The 19,260-nt window shown below is 39.8% G+C and overlaps 1 protein-coding gene across 4 annotated transcripts in view; it reads left to right on the top strand.

Annotated features, from left to right (window-relative positions):
* Window positions 1–19,260, top strand: part of LOC150109819 (cAMP-dependent protein kinase type II regulatory subunit-like) — a 487,212-nt gene that overhangs the window by 78,301 nt on the left and 389,651 nt on the right. The window lies entirely within an intron of this gene.

Raw genomic sequence — 19,260 nt, 5'->3', positions numbered from 1 at the left:
TGCTGACTACTTATCCAGAGCCCTAGATGATAAAGTAGATGAGGATATCAGTGCAGAAGAAAAGATAGTGAACTTGATAGCTGAAGAAAATGAGGGACAAGAAAACATAAGGAAACCCCCACACCTTCAGAATTGGACCAAATTCTCCATTATAGAAGCACAAAAGTTGGATCCTACATGGGGAGAAATATATCGACGAATCAAAAATGGGGAAGGAGTCTTGGAGGAACACACGTTTTTGCAGTCCTTATATTTGGATGAAGATGGCCTCCTGATGGCAAAACATGATGTCACCGGAAATTGGAAAAACAAAATAGTAGTTCCTACTGTCATGATACCGTGGGTGTTATATACCTTTCATGATGCTGATCTAGCAGGACACCAAGGGTTTTTCCGGACATGGGGGAGAATTAGAAATAGATATGTGTGGAAGGGAATGAGACGAGATGTTGAAAGTTATGTGTTTTCATGTCATCTATGTCAAAGGAAATCAAATTATGGAGGAAAGGCTCCTCTTCAACCTTTCCCTATTCCTACTCGCCCTTTTCAAGCTTTGGCCATGGACATTATAGGTCCACTCCCTACTACCTCTAAAGGAAACAAGTATATACTTGTTGTAATAGATATGTTCTCTAGGTTTCCTGAAGCCACAGCAATGAAGAATCAAACTGCGCAAACCGTAGCTGACAAGTTGTTTAAGATGATCATTTCAAGATATGGAACCCCCCAAACACTTCTCACTGATCAAGGTTCAAACTTTACAGCTGAAGTTATGCTTCAATTATGCAAGTTACTGAAGATAAAAAAGCTTTTCACTACTCCTTATCACCTCCAAGGAAATGGAATGTGTGAAAGGATGAATCGTACGCTGAAACAAACCCTATCCAAACTTGCTAATAATCACTTGTATAATTGGGATAAGTTCCTTCCACACACCCTTTTTGCCTGTAGGACAGCCCTGCATGCTGCCATAAAAGAAACCCCTGCTGTAGTTTTATATGGTTTTGAACCACTGTTTCCCAGTGACTTCAAGAACACGCATGCAAACTCAGGATTCCCAGACATTGATCAGTATCTTAACAATATGATCTCTGAAAACAAAATTGCATATGATCTAGTAGCAGAAGCCAGTCAAAACAGCTCACAAAAGGCTAGAGCGTATGTTAATAGACTAAGAACCTATAAGGAATTAAAACCTGGAAGCTTAGTACTTTTGCGACAAGATCATAGTAACAAGAGAACAGGAAAGTTTGGAAAATGTGCAATAGGACCTTATGAAGTTGTTGAAAAGACATCTCCTGTTAACTTTCGAATAAGAGAATCTACAGGAATGAAAAGAACTTTAGTTGTCCACTCAGACCGACTGAAATTGTACAAGAAGAGACCTGACAAATTAGTCTGCCTAGGAGATTCTCTAGAAGCAATATTGGGAAGGGAAAGGAATTACCATAGAAGAACTAATCACAGACGGAACACAAATATTACAAAACAGCCAAAACACAGTGATGCTAATACAGAGCATGAATTGAATTTGGAAGAGACGATCCCATACTACAGACATAAAAGACACGCGGAAATTGTTAATGACAGTAATAAGAAACTTAATGAGCAACAGATTATGAATAAATGCACAAATCATGATAAGGAACCAAATTTCATTCAAACTAGGTATTACTTGAGAAATAGAAAAGGAAATATGTAATCCAGTTTTTTTTTTTTTGTTTAAAGGAGCCTAGTGTCAGAAGAAAAATTTTTCTTATAATAAAAATTTTTCAAAGAAAGGGTGAGCCTATGTTAAATTGTGAATGAAGCTATGTTATGTAATTTATTATTTTTCATTCACATTTAACATTGCTTATTAAATATTAATCATGGCTTATATAAAATTGTTTATTATTCTTAATTAAGAATTACTAATTAAATATTTACTCAAAATCTGACCTACTATTAACTTATAAAATAATAAAATGTATAGAATTTTGTATAACCAAATATGTATGATGTAACGTAAAGTGTTATTTTATATTTAACTGTATACGTAATCGAAAGGTTGATGAAGTAGCTTAAATATTATGTTGTTCTTATTTGTAAAATATTTAATGTTATGTAATCACAAATGTAGTAGTAACAGAGCATACATTACATTAGCGAAATGTTTACGTTTAGTCTGTTGTCATGGAGACGCACGCGTAAACAACCACGGGGTCGAAGAGAACGTGGCATTCGAACGGGGGGGAAAGGAGTAAAAAGGAGATAATGGGAGTTTTATTAGTAAGAGAGAGGGGAGAGTGAGCTTTGCGGAACCAGTAGGAAGGTAGCATACAAGCAAAGAAGTAAAAGAAGATTATAAATTCTTTAGGGCAGATATTCATGAGAATAGTGTTAGAAGGCCAAAGCGTAGTGAATCATAAAGTTTGTTATAAGTGAAATCAGCTGTCGTTGTGAAGAAAAGTTAATGCAGTAATCAGATAAACATAATTGCTGTTTTTTTTAGAATAGTGAAGCGCAGTTAACAAAAGTTCAGTTAAAGCGTAGAAGAATTTTAATATGTGTGTTCCGCTAATGTAAATAAGTTAATTCATAAGTGTACTCGCAATAACTTGATGTATTGAAGATTTTATCTGGTAAGAGTAGTTGTATATGTTTGTCTATTCTAGCATTAACTGTAATAGATCTCCGATGCTCAAAGTCCGGAATAAGCTTGCTTGGAATATTGTCTACCTAGATTAGTGCCTGCTGTGAACTTAAGCATTGAACTGACAGATTTGTAGAGACTGACTGATTGTGAAGTTTGTTATTTTAATCTGAGTTAAGAAAATATGTGTTTTTGAAGTTGCAAATTGTTTTTTGAGAATTTAGAACATCGAACTGGAATGAGAGACTTAGCGAGTTGTATTGAGTTTATTGTATTGTTTCATTTAAAAGTAGAATTATTGTACTTGTTATATATCATATATTAAATGTTTTATTTTGTTAATCTAAATATTGTGTTTGCCTGAATTCCTTATTATTGCACCGTTCATAAAAAATTCGAATCTAGCGGGTGCCCCAAATAGAACAATAGTTAATTCGGCCAGAGTAAATGAGAAGACTGCTAGCTAATTAAAGATTGATCTTACTATTTATATAGACTAATCTAAGATAGGGTGGCGCAGTATAAATATAAATTTCCCTATTTTAAGATTGGTGACCAATTGTTAATTAGTTAATTTATAGATAAGTGACTTGAAATAAGACCACGGACTCGAAGGACAAGAGTCGTCACGACAGTTGGATGTCAGATTGGTCAACTGGATTCAGAATTGGCTGGCCGATAGGTATCAGAGAGTTGTGTATGGTGGGGCAGTTTCCAGGAAGCAGAGGGTTACAAGTGAGGTCCCACAGGGCTCAGTACTGGGATCTATATTGTTTAATCTTTATATCAATGACATTGTCAGTGAATTGCAAGGGGATATTCAGTTGTTTGCAGATGATGTGAAGCTGGGAAGGATTTGAATAAGCTAGATAGATGGGCAAATGAATGGGAGTTTCGGTTTAATGCAACAAAATGTAAGGTCTTGAGGTTTGGGAAACATCGATGGGACACTGCATACTCTATGGGAGGAGTTATACACGAGGAAGTAGGGGAGACAAGAGATCTGGGGTTGATGATTGATAGAAACCTGAAGTTTAGGGGACATATTGCAAAGGTGGTGAAGGTAACACAGAGGACTGCTGCAATAATGAGAAGTACACTGACCTATAGAGATAAAACAGTTATCATTCCATTGTATAAGACCCTGATCAGACCACACTTGGTCTATTGTTCTCAGATTTGGTCCCCAGGATTTGAAGAGGATAAATTAACTGTGGAAAGGGTAAAAAGGCGGATAACGTCTTTTCAGTACTGTACAATGATAGTTATGAGGATTGGCTGAGGGAATGTGGACTGCAGAGTTTGGTGGATAGAAGAAGGAGAGGTGATATGATTGAGACTTTTAAACTGTTGATAGGTTACAGGGTTGACACTGGGGAGTTATTTCGCTTGGCTGAACAGTGGGAAGGAGTCATGACAAGGGTCCATCCCTGGAAGTTACAAAAGGAAACTGTGAGAAAGAGGGTGAGGAGTGGTTTCTTTGCATGGAGGGTGGTAGAACCATGGAATGCATTGCCTGATGGAGTGGTGAGAGTGAGAACAGTCAATGAGTTCAAGGAGTTGTATAAACTTTGTTTCTTGGGGGGGCGACCTCCCCTCGATGAGTCTTGATAGACTTTGTGTTTCTTAGGAAGGACCTCCCACGATGAGACTTTTGACTCCATGGAGGCCTGAATAATAATAATAATAATAATGTCATTGATAGCACGGGTTACTTCATTTTCAAATCCTTTAAAATCCTTAAATATGAAGAGCCAGTAGGCTTCATTTCGGCGATGTAACATTATTTTAAATTAAGGGGATATTAAATCCCACATTGTTTCAAAACCGAATAAGAAACTCAGAGATCGGAATCAAAGATTCCGATCTCTGAGTTGCATGCCAAATATTGTAAACTATAAAAGTATCGGCGACTACTAGCGTAAGCTAAAGCACGTAGTACATAGTACAAACTACGGCAACTCGTATCAAAGGTGGGTAAAGCTCTGGTCACTATTCTTAGTATTTCTCATAATGTAAAACACCTAGGAGATGTATGATGTTATACATTATGGGATAAGATCTTTAAAATCATTTGCACAATAATCTTTTGCCATGCCACTCTCATGTTTCTAGACGTTACTGCATTGCAAATTTAGCCTTATGGGTACCAAGTGAATGATCATTATGGGTGACTTTAATTTTCCAAACATTGATTGGGTAGAAGAGAAATCTCATGATCAGAAAGAATAGGAATTTATTGAATTCTTGCGAGATAACTTTCTCAAGCAGCATGTGAAAGAAGGAACTCGAGGTCAATGAGTGTTGGATTTGCTCATAGCATCAGAAGGGATCTCTGTCAAGAATATGACTATTTTGTCACCAATTGGTGACAGTCTGAATTACAAAGCTGGAAATTATGATCAACTTAGAAGAATACTATCTTTGGTCCCATGGTATCAGTTACTGAATGGAAAAAATGTCAGCAATGCATGGAAACCATTGAAAAAGTGCTTGAATGATGCTGTATCTGAAAGTATCCCTAGTGTTCGAAGAATAAATAGGTTGGGAGTGAAATGGATGTGCAGCCTTATTAAGCTAGAGATCCACAAGAAGAAGATGATGTGGAAAGAATATCGTGAGAATAAGAGTGAGAGGAGTTATGAAGTATTGTGTAAAAAAAAAGTTAACGAGCATTGTGAGAAAAGCTAAAACAGAGTATGAAAAGAAATTGGCCATGCAAGCTAAAGGTAATCCAAAAGAATTTTATCGTTATGTTGCAAGCAAGAGAAAGAATGAATGTGGAAGAATAACTTTATTCAATGCAGATGGTATACGAGTGTCGGAAGCTAAGGAAATTGTTCAGTTAATTATTGCTCACTTTGCTAAGATATATCAACCAGGTGTTTGTAGCATGGTGCTACTGCTACTTTGGATGAAGAGCTAGAGGTTCGTGAAAATGAGGTTGAAGAACTGTTGCATAACCTGGATAAGAATTTGTCAATAGGGACAGATGGAATATCTGCCTGTTTGTTAAAGGAATGTTCAGCTGAATTGGCTAGGCCTTTCACACATTTGTATAACTTGGCTCTCAGCTCTGGAATGATACCACAGGAATGGAAGGCATGTATGATAGTTCCATTGCACAAGGGTGGTGCAAAAACTGATGTCTAATTACTGACCTATTAGTACCTCTGGTCCAGTAGTGAAGATTTTAGAGAAGTGGTAAGAACTCGCATAGAGAAATGGGTAGGCAAACATTCTATACTCTGCAGGGAACAGCATGGGTTAACTAAAGGAAGGTCATGTTTTAGCAATTTGCTCATATTTTATAACAATGTTATGGCCGAGTTGGATAAAGGGAATGGATATATTATGATAATGTTGGATTTTTCTAAGGCATTTGATAGGATACCACACGATAGGCTGTTGTGTAAACTGGAGAATATGGGATTGGAACAAAATATATTGACTTGGATCATGGGATGGTTGACAGAAAGATATCAAAACATGGTATACAGTGGGTGTGTATCTGCCAGATTTAAGGTAACCAGTGGTGTGCCTCAGGGTTCAATCCTTGGGCCATTATTGTTCAATCTATACATTAATGACATCAAGCAGGGTCTATCTTCAGATTTGCAATTGTTTGCTGATGATGTGAAGATCGGCAGGGCAATCAGGGATGCTACTGATATTCAGCAATTACAAAATGATTTGAATAGACTGGAAATCTGGGAAACGAAAATGGCTGTCAGTTTAATGTTAGTAAGTGTAAAGTTACACACTTTGGTGTGATTAGAGTTCCAGCAGCATATTATATTAGGGGGGTTATGCTACAAGAAACTGAAGAGGCAAGGGATCTCTGTGTATTATTATTATTCAGGCCTCCATGGAGTCAAAAGACTCATCGTGGGAGGTCCTTCCTAAGAACATAAAGTCTGTCAAGACTCATCGAGGGGAGGTCCCCCTAAGAAACACAAAGTCTATCATACCACTCTTTAAACTCATTGACCGTTCTCGCTCCCACCACTCCATCAGGCAATGCATTCCATGGTTCAACCATCCTCCGTGCAAAGAAACCACTCCTCACCCTCTTGCTCACAGTTTCCTTTCGTAACTTCCAGGGATGGCCTCTTGTCATCACTCCTTCCTGCTGTTCAACCAAGCAGAAGAACTCCCCAGTGTCAAAACTGTAACTGCCTCTCAACAGTTTAAAAGTCTCAATCATATCACCTCTCCTTCTTCTATATTGGTGGGTAATCTGTATTGGTGGATAAGAATTTAAAGTTCAAAGGTCACATAGCAAAAGTTGCAAATACAACTCAGAGGATAATTGCTATGTTGAAGCGAACTTTGACATATAAGGATAAGGAAGTAATTTTGCCTCTTTATGATTCTTTAGTAAGACCACACTTGGATTACTGTGTACAGATCTCCCGGGTTCCAAGGGGATAAAGAAGCTGTGGAAAGGGGTGAAGAATAGTTACAAAGATTATATCTGGATTATGGTATTTTGATTATGAGGACAGATTGCGAGTATGGTGATTATAGACTCTGTTCACAGAAGAAAGAGGGGTGATATGATAGAAATCTATAAACTTTTGAATGGGTGTTATGGCATTTCAACAGATGAAATTCTTTGTTATATGGAAAGTGGGGAGAGAACATGGGGCATCCATGGAAGTTGAATTTATTTGCAGTCAAGAAAGGGGTAAGAGCTAGGTTTTTCTCCCACAGAGCAGTGAGTGAATGGAATAATTTGCCCTTATGGGTAGTGAGTGCATCTAGTGTGAATGAATTCAAGGGTAAGTATGATAGCTGGGTTGGGTAATTTACAGGTTACTTGATGAGTCCTTGACTCCCTGGAGGTCTCAGATGATGATAATAATAATAATAATTATTATTATTCAGGCCTCCATGGAGTCAAAAGACTCATCGCAGGATGTCCTTCCTAAGAAACACAGTCTATCAGGACTCGTCATTGGAGGTCCCCTCCTAGGAAACACAATGTCTGGCATACCACTCCTTAAACTCAATGACAGTTCTCACTCTAACCACTCTATCAGGCAATGCATTCTATGGTTCAACCACCCTCCATGCAAAGAAAATACTCCTCACCCTCTTGCTCACAGTTTTGTTTCGTAACTTCCAGAGATGGCCTCTTGTCATCAATCCTTCCCGCTGTTCAATCAAGCGAAAGAACTCCTAGTGTCACCCCTGTAACCACCTCTCAACAGTTTAAAAGTCTCAATAATATCACCTCTCCTTCTATCCACCAAATTCTGCAGTCCACATTCCCTCATAACTAACATTGTACCTTTCCACAGTTAATTTATCCCTTTCAAATCCTGGGGATCAAATCTGAGAACAATAGTCTAAGTGTGGTCTGATAAGGGCCTTATACAATGAAATGATAACTCTTTTATCTCTGCAGGTCATCGTCCTTCTCATTATTGCAGCAATCCTCTGTGTTACCTTCACCACCTTTGCAATATGTCCTTTGAATTTCAGGTTTCTATCAATCATCAACCTCAGACCTCTTGTCTCTCCTACTTCCTCCAGTATAGCTCCTCCAATAGACTATGCAGCATCCCATTGATGAGTCCCAAACCTCAAGACCTTACATTTTGCTGCATTAAACTGACACCCCCAATTCATTTGCCAATATTCAATAGAAAACAGTGTGACAAGAAAGGTAGTCAGTGTATTGCCTAGGTATGACTGTGGTGAAATGAGGCAGAGAGCTAGGATTATGAATGATATGCTGGCTGAAATGTGTGAGGAGTTGGGAGTACAGTTTGTTAATGTGTGGAATGAGTTTGAGGGACGAAGTGAGCTGTATGGGAGCAGTGGACTGCATTTGAGTGGTTATGGTCTGAGTTGCTTGGAGAGACTGCTGCTGAAAGGTAGAGAAGTGAATAGAGAGAATGAATCGGATCGAGAGGGGAGTGATGTGGAAGAGCAGGAGAGTAAGACAGGAGAGATTGAAGAGGTGGATATGAATGGGGAAGTGAGTTGTATGAGTATAGAAAATGAGAGAATGGGTGTGCAAGAGGATCAGGGAAATGGGGAGGCCCAGGGTGGACAGGGGTACACAGCGTGAGAAAGGAGGATGCTCAAAGAGGAGATGAGAGCACGTATAGGCAAGAAAGGAATGGGATGATCATGGATCAAGAGGAAACAGTTGAATTGAAAAGGGTTCTAAAATGAAGAAGCAGAAAGGGAAATGGTCCCAGTCGAGCATGGAGAGATCACATCAAGTGAGTGGTATGAGTGGAACTAGCTGTAGATCCAGAAATTAGCTGTTGTGTTTGTATACAGATCCTAGAAGTATAAGAAACAAGGCAGATGAAATGGTTGCACTAATTACATCTGTTCACCCAAAGTTTATCGGAATAAGTGAGACATGGTTGGAAGAGGATGACACCCTGACAGCAATAGAGATGGAAGGGTATGATGTGTTTCATGAGGATAGAAGGGGTAAAAAGTGAGGGGGGGATGCTATTGATGACAGCAGAAAGAGTTATGTGCATACAGGGTAGCGATGCAGGAGTGAAATAGTGCCAATGGTTTTGAGGCAGTATGGTATGAGATAGAGGTGAATGGAATCAAATACTTGGTGGGCTGTTGTTATAGACCAGGTAATGTGGATGGTGGTGATAATTAAATGTATAATCAAATAGGCCAAGCAAATAAGAAAAGGGTGATTTTAATTATGGAAATATAGACTGCAATGATGAGATAGCAACTGGAAGTAAAGAAAATGAATTTCTTGAGTTTTTGAAGGATAACTACCTTAGACAGTATGTGACAGAGGGCACACAAGGATTAAGGGTCTTGGATTTGGTCATCTCATCAGAGGATGTAATTATAAATGCGGTGTCAAATCATCCACCAATTTGTGATAGTGACCATGAGGTGATTACCTGGGTGGTTTTCAGCAGTTCGAGGACCGCTGTGAGAAAAGGGTATATGTGGAACTATAAGGGGTGGGGGGGAATTATTAAGCGCTCAGAAGACAGCTTGTGGGTGTAGAGTGAAATGAGCAGTTAGCTGGAAAAGAGATCAGTGGAACTTGGGGAATTTTCAAAAACTATCTAGTAGATGCAATGTCTAAATGCATTCCAAAGGTGAGAAGGTTAAATAAGATAGGTGTGAGATGGATGAATAAAGAGATTAAGCATGCAGTACAGAGAAATAGGGCATCATGGAGACAGGATAAGAGAAGTAGAAGTAACCAATTTAATGAGGTCTACAAAGACCAGGCAAGGAGGGTGACTTGGTTGATGAGAGTAGCTAAGACTAGGTATGAGCAGCATTTAGCTAATGAAGCCAAAAAGAATCCTAGGGAATTCTTTTGATATGTGGCCAGCAAAAGAAAGAATGATTATGGAAGGATAACATTGATTGGAGAAATTGGTATAAAATAAATTTAGTTTAATCCTTTATCCAAGTGTGAGCAACCAAAGTTTGCGCCTCAAAGTATCTTCAGGACTGGGGTAAGGTGGTACAACACCAGGGCACTCCTTGCAAAGGTGGAGCAAGATACCAACACTCCTATCTCAGTATCTCACATCATGCAAAACACATCTCCTTGGGGATATGTCTAATGTTATGCATTAAGGGAAGGGCCACAACCCAGACTAGTTTCGATCTTTTTTGAGGTCTCTTCAGTGGGAGCCAGGCCAGGCCAGGGAGGTGATGTTTTAGTAATCTACTTACTTATTACAATAAACTGACTGCTTCCTTGGACAGAGAAGGATAAACAGTAATATACTTGGATTTTGCAAAGGCTTTTGATAGAGTACCTCATGATAAGTTAACAGTCAAACTAGAGCAGAGTTTGGATATTAGATTAGTGCTTTGGATTGGAGACTGGCTATCTGATAGGTATCAACAAATTGTGTATGGGGGTGCGATATCCAGGAAAAGAAAGTCACTAGTGAAGTGCCTCAGGGGTCTGTTTTAGGGCCATTGCTGTTTAACTTGTATATTAATGATGTTGGCGAAGATTTGGATGGAGATATTCAGTTGTTTGCAGATGATGCAAAGTTGAGACGAACCATAAAGAGTAGTGAAGTTGTTGTGGCCTTAAAAGAAGGATTGAATAAATTGAGTGATTGGGCACGGAAATGGGGATGTGAGTTCAATGTTGCAAAATGTAAGGTTTTAAAATTTGGAAAACAAAGATGGGATGCAGAATTTATGCTTGGTGAGGATATATTGTTGGAGGTGGAAGAAATAAGAGATCTGGAGGTGATAGTGGACAAGGATCTGAAATTCAAGGGACACATAGCCATGAAGGCAACACAAAGGCTTCTGGGAATGATATGGAGGCCACTAACATGTAGAAGTAGGGAGATTCTTATTCCGTTGTATAAGGCTTTGATTAGGCTACACGTGGATTATTGTGCCCAGATTTGGTCACCTGGTTTTCAGAAGGATGAAGAGATGTTGGAAAGGGTCCAAAGCCAACTGACTAAGGTAGTTTCTGACTTCTGGAATGTCGAGTATGCGATAAGATTGAGAAGATGTAATTTGCAGAGTCTGGAGGACAGGAGGTAGAGGGAAGATATGATAGAGAACTACGAGTTGGTAAGGGGTTGTTATAAGATCAATGGTGGAGAAGTTCTACAGAGAATAGTTCGAGATCAGTGGTCATCTCTGGAAACTGCATAAAGAGGGTATGAGTAGGGCAGTGAGAGGCAGGTTTTTTCATGCAGAGTTGTGAATGATTGGAATGCCTTGCTTGAGAGTGTGGTGTCTGCAAGGAGTTTCAATGTGTTTAAGACACAGTATGATGAGATGTTTGTATGTGTGATAAAAGGACCTTCCAGATGAGTCTGTGACTCGATGAGGTCTTGGAGTAATAATAATAATAATAATAATATAGGTCACAGTACTAAGCCCTGTGGTACCCCAATTGTAACCCTCTGCTTCATTGAAACTGCCCCACCATACACAACTCTCTGATACCTATCAAACAGCCAATCCTGTATCCAGTTGACCAACCTGAGATCCAACCTCATGTGCTGCAACTTAAATATCAGGTTATCATGTGGCACCCTGTCAAATGACTTCGCTAAATCCAAGAAAATGGCAGTGTACGCCTTTCCCTCATCTACTCTTGTAACTTTATTATAAAAGGCTAGCGTATTACAAAAATAGAGCACTGCCTCACAAATCCATGTTGACTCTCATAGATAACATTACTCTCATCTGCCCAATGTTGTATATGGTCCCTATTTGATTTCTTCAAGTTATTAACAACTACTGATGACACACAAACTGGCCTATAATTAGACACTACCGCCCTTATGCAGTTGCACTATCTTACCTTCTTTCCATTCCCTGGGCACCTTTCCCATACCCAGACTTTCATTGAAAAGCCAGGTGAAACGAGCTGTCAGTTCCTTAGCACATTCTCTAAACTTGTGGTGAAATGCCATCCAGTCCTACAGCTTTACTGACATCCAGAGTACTCAGTATTGGGAACACGCTCTCCTCCTGCATCTCTAAACCTCGCACCTTCCCTATCCCTCTAGTATTCAAATTGACTCTTCCAGGATGAAATACTCCAATGAAGTGTTCATTGAACAATTCCACTATGTCTTTTGCATCAATCACTCTATTCCCATTTTTATCCCACAATGTCATTCTTCCACAATTATTTCTCCTCCTACTGGCCACGTAGCTAAAAAAATTCCCTAGGATTTTCTTTGGATCATACGGCTAATCTCTTCTCATATTACAGTTTCACCTTCCTTACCATACTAGTTACTCTCGTGGCTTGTGACTTATATTCTTCATGCATCTGCTGTTCACCTGTCTCCTTATATCTCTTCCATAGCCTCTTTTTCACATGCAGTTCCTGTTTAATTGTCATCCACTTTACCAAATTGTGTCCTCTTCTTCACTTGTGGAATACAGCTTACTATTGCTGCTAACAAATATTCCTTCACAATTTCCCAAGCCTAATGATATCCTGGCCTTCCAATTCCTCGCTCCATGAAACTTCTGCAGGTTGATATCTAAGACGATTATAATTATTATTATTATTATTATTAAACAAGACCTCATGGAGTCAAAGACTCATCTAGGAGGTCCTTTTATCTCACACACATCTCATCATACCGGGTCTTAAACACATTTAAACTCCTTGCAGACACCACACTCTCAGGCAAGGCATTCCAATCATTCACAACTCTGCACGAAAAAAACCTGCCTCTCACTCCCCTACTCACACCCTCTTTATACAGTTTCCAGGCATGACCTCTGGTTCTCCCCTGATCTCCCACTATTCTCTGTAGAACTTCTCCACCATTGATCCTATAACAACCCCTTACCAACTTGTAGGTCTCTATCATATCTCCCCTCTTCCTTCTCTCCACTAGACTCTGCAAATTACATCTTTTCAATCTTTCCTCATACTCGACATTCCAGAGGTCAGAAACTACCTTAGTCAGTCGCCTTTGGACCCTTTCCAACATCTCTTCATCCTTCTGAAAACCAGGTGACCAAATCTGGGCACAATAGTCCATGTGTGGCCTAATCAAAGCCTTATACAATGGAACAAGAATCTCCCTACTTCTACACGTCAGTGTCCTCCTCATCATTCCCAGAAGTCTTTGTGTTGTCTTCATAATTTTGGCGATGTGTCCCCTAAATTTTAAATCCTTATCCACTATCACTCCCAGATCTCTTATTTCCTCTACTTCCAACAATATATTCTTACCAAGCATAAATTCTGCATCCCATCTTTGTTTTCCAAATTTTAAAACCTTACATTTTGCAACATTGAACTCACATCCCCATTTGCTTGCCCAATCACTCAATTTATTCAAGTCTTCTTGCAAGACCACAACATCTTCACTACTCTTTATGGTTCGTCCCAACTTTGCATCATCTGCAAACAACTGAATATCTCCATCCAAATCTTTGCCAATATCATTAATATACAAGTTAAATAGTAATGGCCCTAAAACAGATCCCTGACGCACTCCACTAGTGACTTTCCTTTTCCTGGATATTGCACCCCCATACACAACTTGTTGATACCTATCAGATAGCCAGTCTCCAATCCAATGCACTAATCTAATATCCAACCCCATCTGCTCTAGTTTGACTGTCAACTTATCATGAGGTACTCTATCAAAAGCTTTTGCAAAATCCAAATATATTACTGTGTATCCTTCTCCTCTGTCCAAGGAAGCAGTCACTTTATTGTTATAAGTAAGTAGATTACTAAAACACGACCTCCCTTTAGCAAATCCATGCTGTCCATCAAAGATTATACCATTGTTGTCAACCCAACTCTGGATCCTAGTTCTCACAAGCTTCTCCAACAACTTAACCACAACACCTGACACACAGATAGGCCTATAGTTTGATGCTTGAGTTCGATCACCTCCTTTATGAAGTGGCACAATCTTGCCCTCCTTCCACTCTTTAGGGATATGACCAAGTGCAAGACTCGTATTAAAAAAATATGTCAAGGCAGGTGTTAACTCTCTGGCACATTCCTTCAGAATACGCGGTGATATATTATCAAGTCCCACAGCCTTATTTACATCTAGTTTACTCAACTCCCCAAACACCTCTTCCTCACTTGCAGTCAGTCTCTCCTCCCCATCATCAACCGCTCTTAATCTCTCCATGAAGTCACATTCACAAGATTGAAAGATCTTTATGAACTGTTCATTAAGTATCTCCTCCACACATTCTGCAACAGCTGTCTTTATACCATTTCCTACAATCAATGTCATCTCTCCATAATCATTCTTTCTTTTGCTGGCTACATATCGAAAGAACTCCCTAGGATTCTTTTTAGCTTCATTAGCTAACTGCTGTTCATACCTCTCTTTAGCTACTCTCACCAACCAAGTCACTCTCCTTGCCTGGTCTTTGTAGAACTCATGAAATTGGTTACTTCCACTTCTCTTATGCTGCCTCCACAATGCCCTTTTTCTCTGTATTGCATGCTTAATCTCTTTATTCATCCATCTCACACCTAACTTATTTAACCTTCTCACCCGTGGTATACATTTAGACATTGCATCCACTAAATATTTTTTGAAAATCCCCCAAGCTGCATTGATCTCTTTTCCAGCTAACTTCTCATTCCATGCTACACCTGCAAGCTGTCTCCTGAGCTCTTCATAATCACCCCCCTTGTAGTTCCACATATCCCCTTTTTTCACTGGGGTCCTTGCACTGCTGGCAACCACCCAAGTAATCACCTCATGGTCACTTTCACCAATTGGTGGATGATTTGATACCTCATTGATAATTACATCCTCCGATGAGATGACCAAATCCAAGACCCTTAATCCTCTTGTGCCCTCTGTTACATACTGTCTGAGGTAGTTATCCCTCAAAAACTCAAGAAACTCATTTTCTTTACTTCCAGTTGCTATCTCTTCATTCCAGTCTATATTGCCATAATTAAAATCACCCATAATGATCACCCTTTTCTTATTTGCTTGGCTTATTTGACTATACATTTCACTGTCACCACCATCCACATTACCAGGTCTATAACAACATCCCACCAAGTAATTGATTCTATTCACCTCTATCTCACACCATACTGCCTCAAAACCACTGGTCCCATTTCCCTCTTGCATCTCTACCTTGTATGGACATAACTCTTTGTCTATCATCAATAGCACTCCCCCTCCCTTTTTACCCCTTCTATCCTCACGAAACACATCATACCTTTCGATCTCTATTCCTGTCAGGATCTCATCCTCATCTAACCATGTCTCACTTATTCCGACAATATCTGGGTGCACAGACGCAATTAGTGCAACCATTTCATCCGCCTTGTTTCTTATACTTCTAGCATTGGTATACAAACACAACAACTCATTTCTGGATCTACAGCTAGTTCCACTGATACCACTCACTCGATGTGATCTCTCCATGCTGGACTGGGGCCATTTCCCTTTCTGCTTCTTCATTTTAGAACCCTTTGCAATTCCATCTGTTTCCTTTTGATCCCTGATCATCCCATTACTTTCCTGCCTACACATGCTCTCACCTCCTCTTGGAGCATCCACCTTTCTCACGCTGTGTATCCCTGTCCACCCTGAGCCTCGCCGTTTCCCTGCTCCTCTTGCACACCCATTCTCTCATTTTCTATACTCATACCACTCACTTCCACATTCATTTCCACTCCTTCAATCTCTCCTGTCTTACTCTCCTGCTCTTCCACATCACTCCTCTCTCGATCTGATTCATTCTCTCTATTCACTTCTCTACCTTCCAGCAGCAGTCTCTCCAAGCGACTCACACCATAACCACTCAAATGCAGTCCATCGCTCCCATACAGCTCACTTCGTCCCTCAAACTCATTCCACACATTAACAAACTCTACTCCCATCTCCTCACACATTTCAGCCAGAATATCATTCATAATCCTTGCTCTCCGCCTCATTTCACCACAATCATACCTAGGCAACACACTGACCACCCTTCCTGTCACACTGTTCTCCTTTATCTTTCCAAGCAGTCTCCTGACATTCATTTTGACATGCTCCTTGTTCTCTCTCCAATCATTCGTACCAATTAATACAATTAACTCTTTTGCTCGTTCCTGCCTCATATTCAATGCCTCAATCACTCTACTCATTTTACCACCTGGAAAACATACCTTGTGCATTTTATCCTCTAGCACACCTTTAATAATGGAGTTGCCATACAACGCCACTCGCTCATCTTTTGTTATCTCTTTCATGCCATCATGATTTATTTTAATAGTTTTGACCTGAATTCTCTCAATTTCATTCCACATCCATTTCATTTCTCGCTTCATCCAATCCAATTCACCTTCTGGACCTCGCGACACATTCACTCTATCATTAAATCTTTTTAACTTTCTAACTCTCAACCCCCTCTTCTCACTTTCCCTCTCATTCATCCTTCTTTGTTTCCGTACTTTCGGTCCAACATACGTCCAACTTTCACTATCATTCTTCTCACTTTCACTCTCACATATCTTTCTTTGTTTCTGTACTTTCGGACTAACATGCGTCCAACTTTCGCTATCATTCTTCTCACTTTTACTGTCATTCATCTTTCTTTGTTTCAGTACTTTCGTTCCAACATGCGTCCAACTTTCGCCATCATTCTTCTCACTCTCACATATCTTTCTTTGTTTCCGTACTTTCGGACTAACATGCGTCCAACTTTCGCTATCATTCTTCTCACTTTTACTGTCATTCATCTTTCTTTGGTTCAGTACGTTCGTTCCAACATGCGTCCAACTTTCGCCATCAGTCATTCTTTTTTCGCTATCATTCATTCTTTCGCTTTTTTTTACTTGCGATTTCTGCACCACGCCATTTCTACTTTCATTCGTTCTCTCAATTTCGTTTCTTTCCGCCTTACTTTCGTCCCTTTTAACATCCGTTACGGTTGTCAAATCGCTCTTTTTCTTTTTTCCTGATTTTTTAACATTTTTTCGCCTGTCTTTCCCGCCATCCGTCTCTTTCAAACGTGCACTCGCGACACTATCGGTACTAGCACTTTCTGTCATCAACTTCATATTCGCATTCATCAATTCCTCGTTCAGGTCACATTTCGCACACACCCTTCTTCCATCCGCACTAAACATCCACAAATCATTTATGTAGTCGAAGTAATACATATAACAGACCTCACACCTTACGAACCGACTGAAATCCAAATTAAAATCATGGAATGACAATGCCGCCGCCATTTTTTTTTTTTTTTTCTGCAGGTTACTAGGTCTAATATTAACGTTTTCGTATTTAGTTTAAGCAAGAAAAAAACCCCCACACTAATAATATCGGTAGCGTACAACGTTTACAGCCGCTCTTACTTAAACAATTACGCATATGTACTTAATTATTCCTAGTAAAACGTATCTGAATCAGGAGCTCTTCAAAAGACGTTCGTAGCGCTTGACCCACTAGCGCCCCCTTCTTCACCTGCCTTATAATTCCACATATGTTTCCGTCTCTTTGATACTCCTACATGTCTATTCAAAACCACATGGTCAATCTCTCCAACTTATGGGAGAGATTTCATCTCAGTTATTATCAACTCTTCTGATGCTGTGACCAAATCCAAAACTTTTGAGCCTCTTGTTTCCTTTATTACATGTTGCCTAAGACATGTAAAACCAACGAGTACAAAGGGTGGGGTCCAAAACATTTGTCCCTCAAGAATTCTAAAAATTCCATTCCCTTATTGCTGCTTGCATCTTCCCTCTCCCCAATTTATACTGCTGTAGATAAAATCTCTCATAACAATCATTCTTCTTGCACTTGCCAATCTCAACTGTCTAAACATCTCCTTGGTTTGTAGCAATGCCAAACTAAATATCCCATCTTGCCTATCTCTACCTCACACCATATGCTTTCAAAATCATTAGTGTTACTGCCTTCCAAAGCCTCCACTCTTAGAGGACAAAAGTCGTCACTTATTATAAGTAGTACTCCACCACCATGCTTTCCCTTCCTATCCTGCCAAAAAATGCTGTACCCTGCTACTTCTATTCCTGTTATTATATCATCTTCTGTCAACCATGTGTCAGTGATCCCATAATCTTTGCCCAGGCTGATGCTATCAGCGCCACCAATTCCTCTCCTTTATTCCGAATTCTCCTGGCATTAGTATAAAGCATAAATATGCCACCATTTCTATATCCAATATTATCCCCTCTAGACTCCGCTCAGCATTACCTGATATTGTCCCCCTTCTCCCAAGTACCCTTTCCCACAAGAGGCCACCCTTGCTACCATCCAACTTGGGCATTCTAGCTTCCCTGCATTGACACACTGACTCTTTCAGAACAGCAATCTCTCCAGATGTTTATGTCCTTCCTCATTCAAATGCAAGTGGTCTTTCACATACAATTCCTCTCTGTCCTGAAATGCCCTCCAAGCATCACATATTCCAATCCTCTCTTCTGATACATTCTAGCTATTATGTTATTCAATGTTACCACTCTTCTGCTCAGTTCGTCACCATCATACCTAGGCAACACGCACACTCTCTTTCCCCTCTCTGTCTTCTTTCATACTATCTCAAGCATATCTCTTGCTGCCCAATTTACATTACCTCTGAAGCCATTTGTTCATACCATCGCAATCATCTCCTCCACCCTTTCACACCCCTTCCCCTCTTAATTGCCATAGCCACGCTTTCTATCGTTCCTCCGGACAAACACTCCATGCATCCTGTCTTGCACACCACGAATCATTGAGTCACCATTACCATTCCCTTTCTCCTACTGTTTCCATTCTCTCCTCTTCTATCATTCCCATAACTCTCTCTCATTCTTTCTCTTCCGCTTATCCTATTCTGCTATCATTCCCACTCTTCCACTTATCCTATTCTCTCCTCTTCTATCGTTCACATAACTCTCTCTCATTCCCTCTCTTCTACTGTTCCCATTCTCTCCTCTTCTATCATTCACAAACCTCTCTCATTCCCTCTTTCCTACTGCTTCTATTCTCTCCTCTTCTATCATTCCCAAAACGTTCTCTCGCTCCTACTCTGATTCGCCTTGCATACATCTCTTCCATTCTCCTAATCTCTTCTTTCATACTTCTCATCTCGTTCACAAGACATTCCACCTCCTCTTTCAGCTCATCTATCCCTCTCTGCAAGTTAGT

This window comes from Typopeltis vanoorti, chromosome 1 (genome assembly GCF_054136105.1).
Source record: "Typopeltis vanoorti isolate ZY-2024b chromosome 1, IOZ_Tvanoo_1.0, whole genome shotgun sequence".
In the NCBI taxonomy this organism is placed as follows: Eukaryota; Metazoa; Arthropoda; class Arachnida; order Uropygi; family Thelyphonidae; genus Typopeltis; species Typopeltis vanoorti.
The sequence above is the reverse complement of the archived record's forward strand: the minus strand, read 5'-3'. Positions and strand labels throughout refer to the sequence as shown.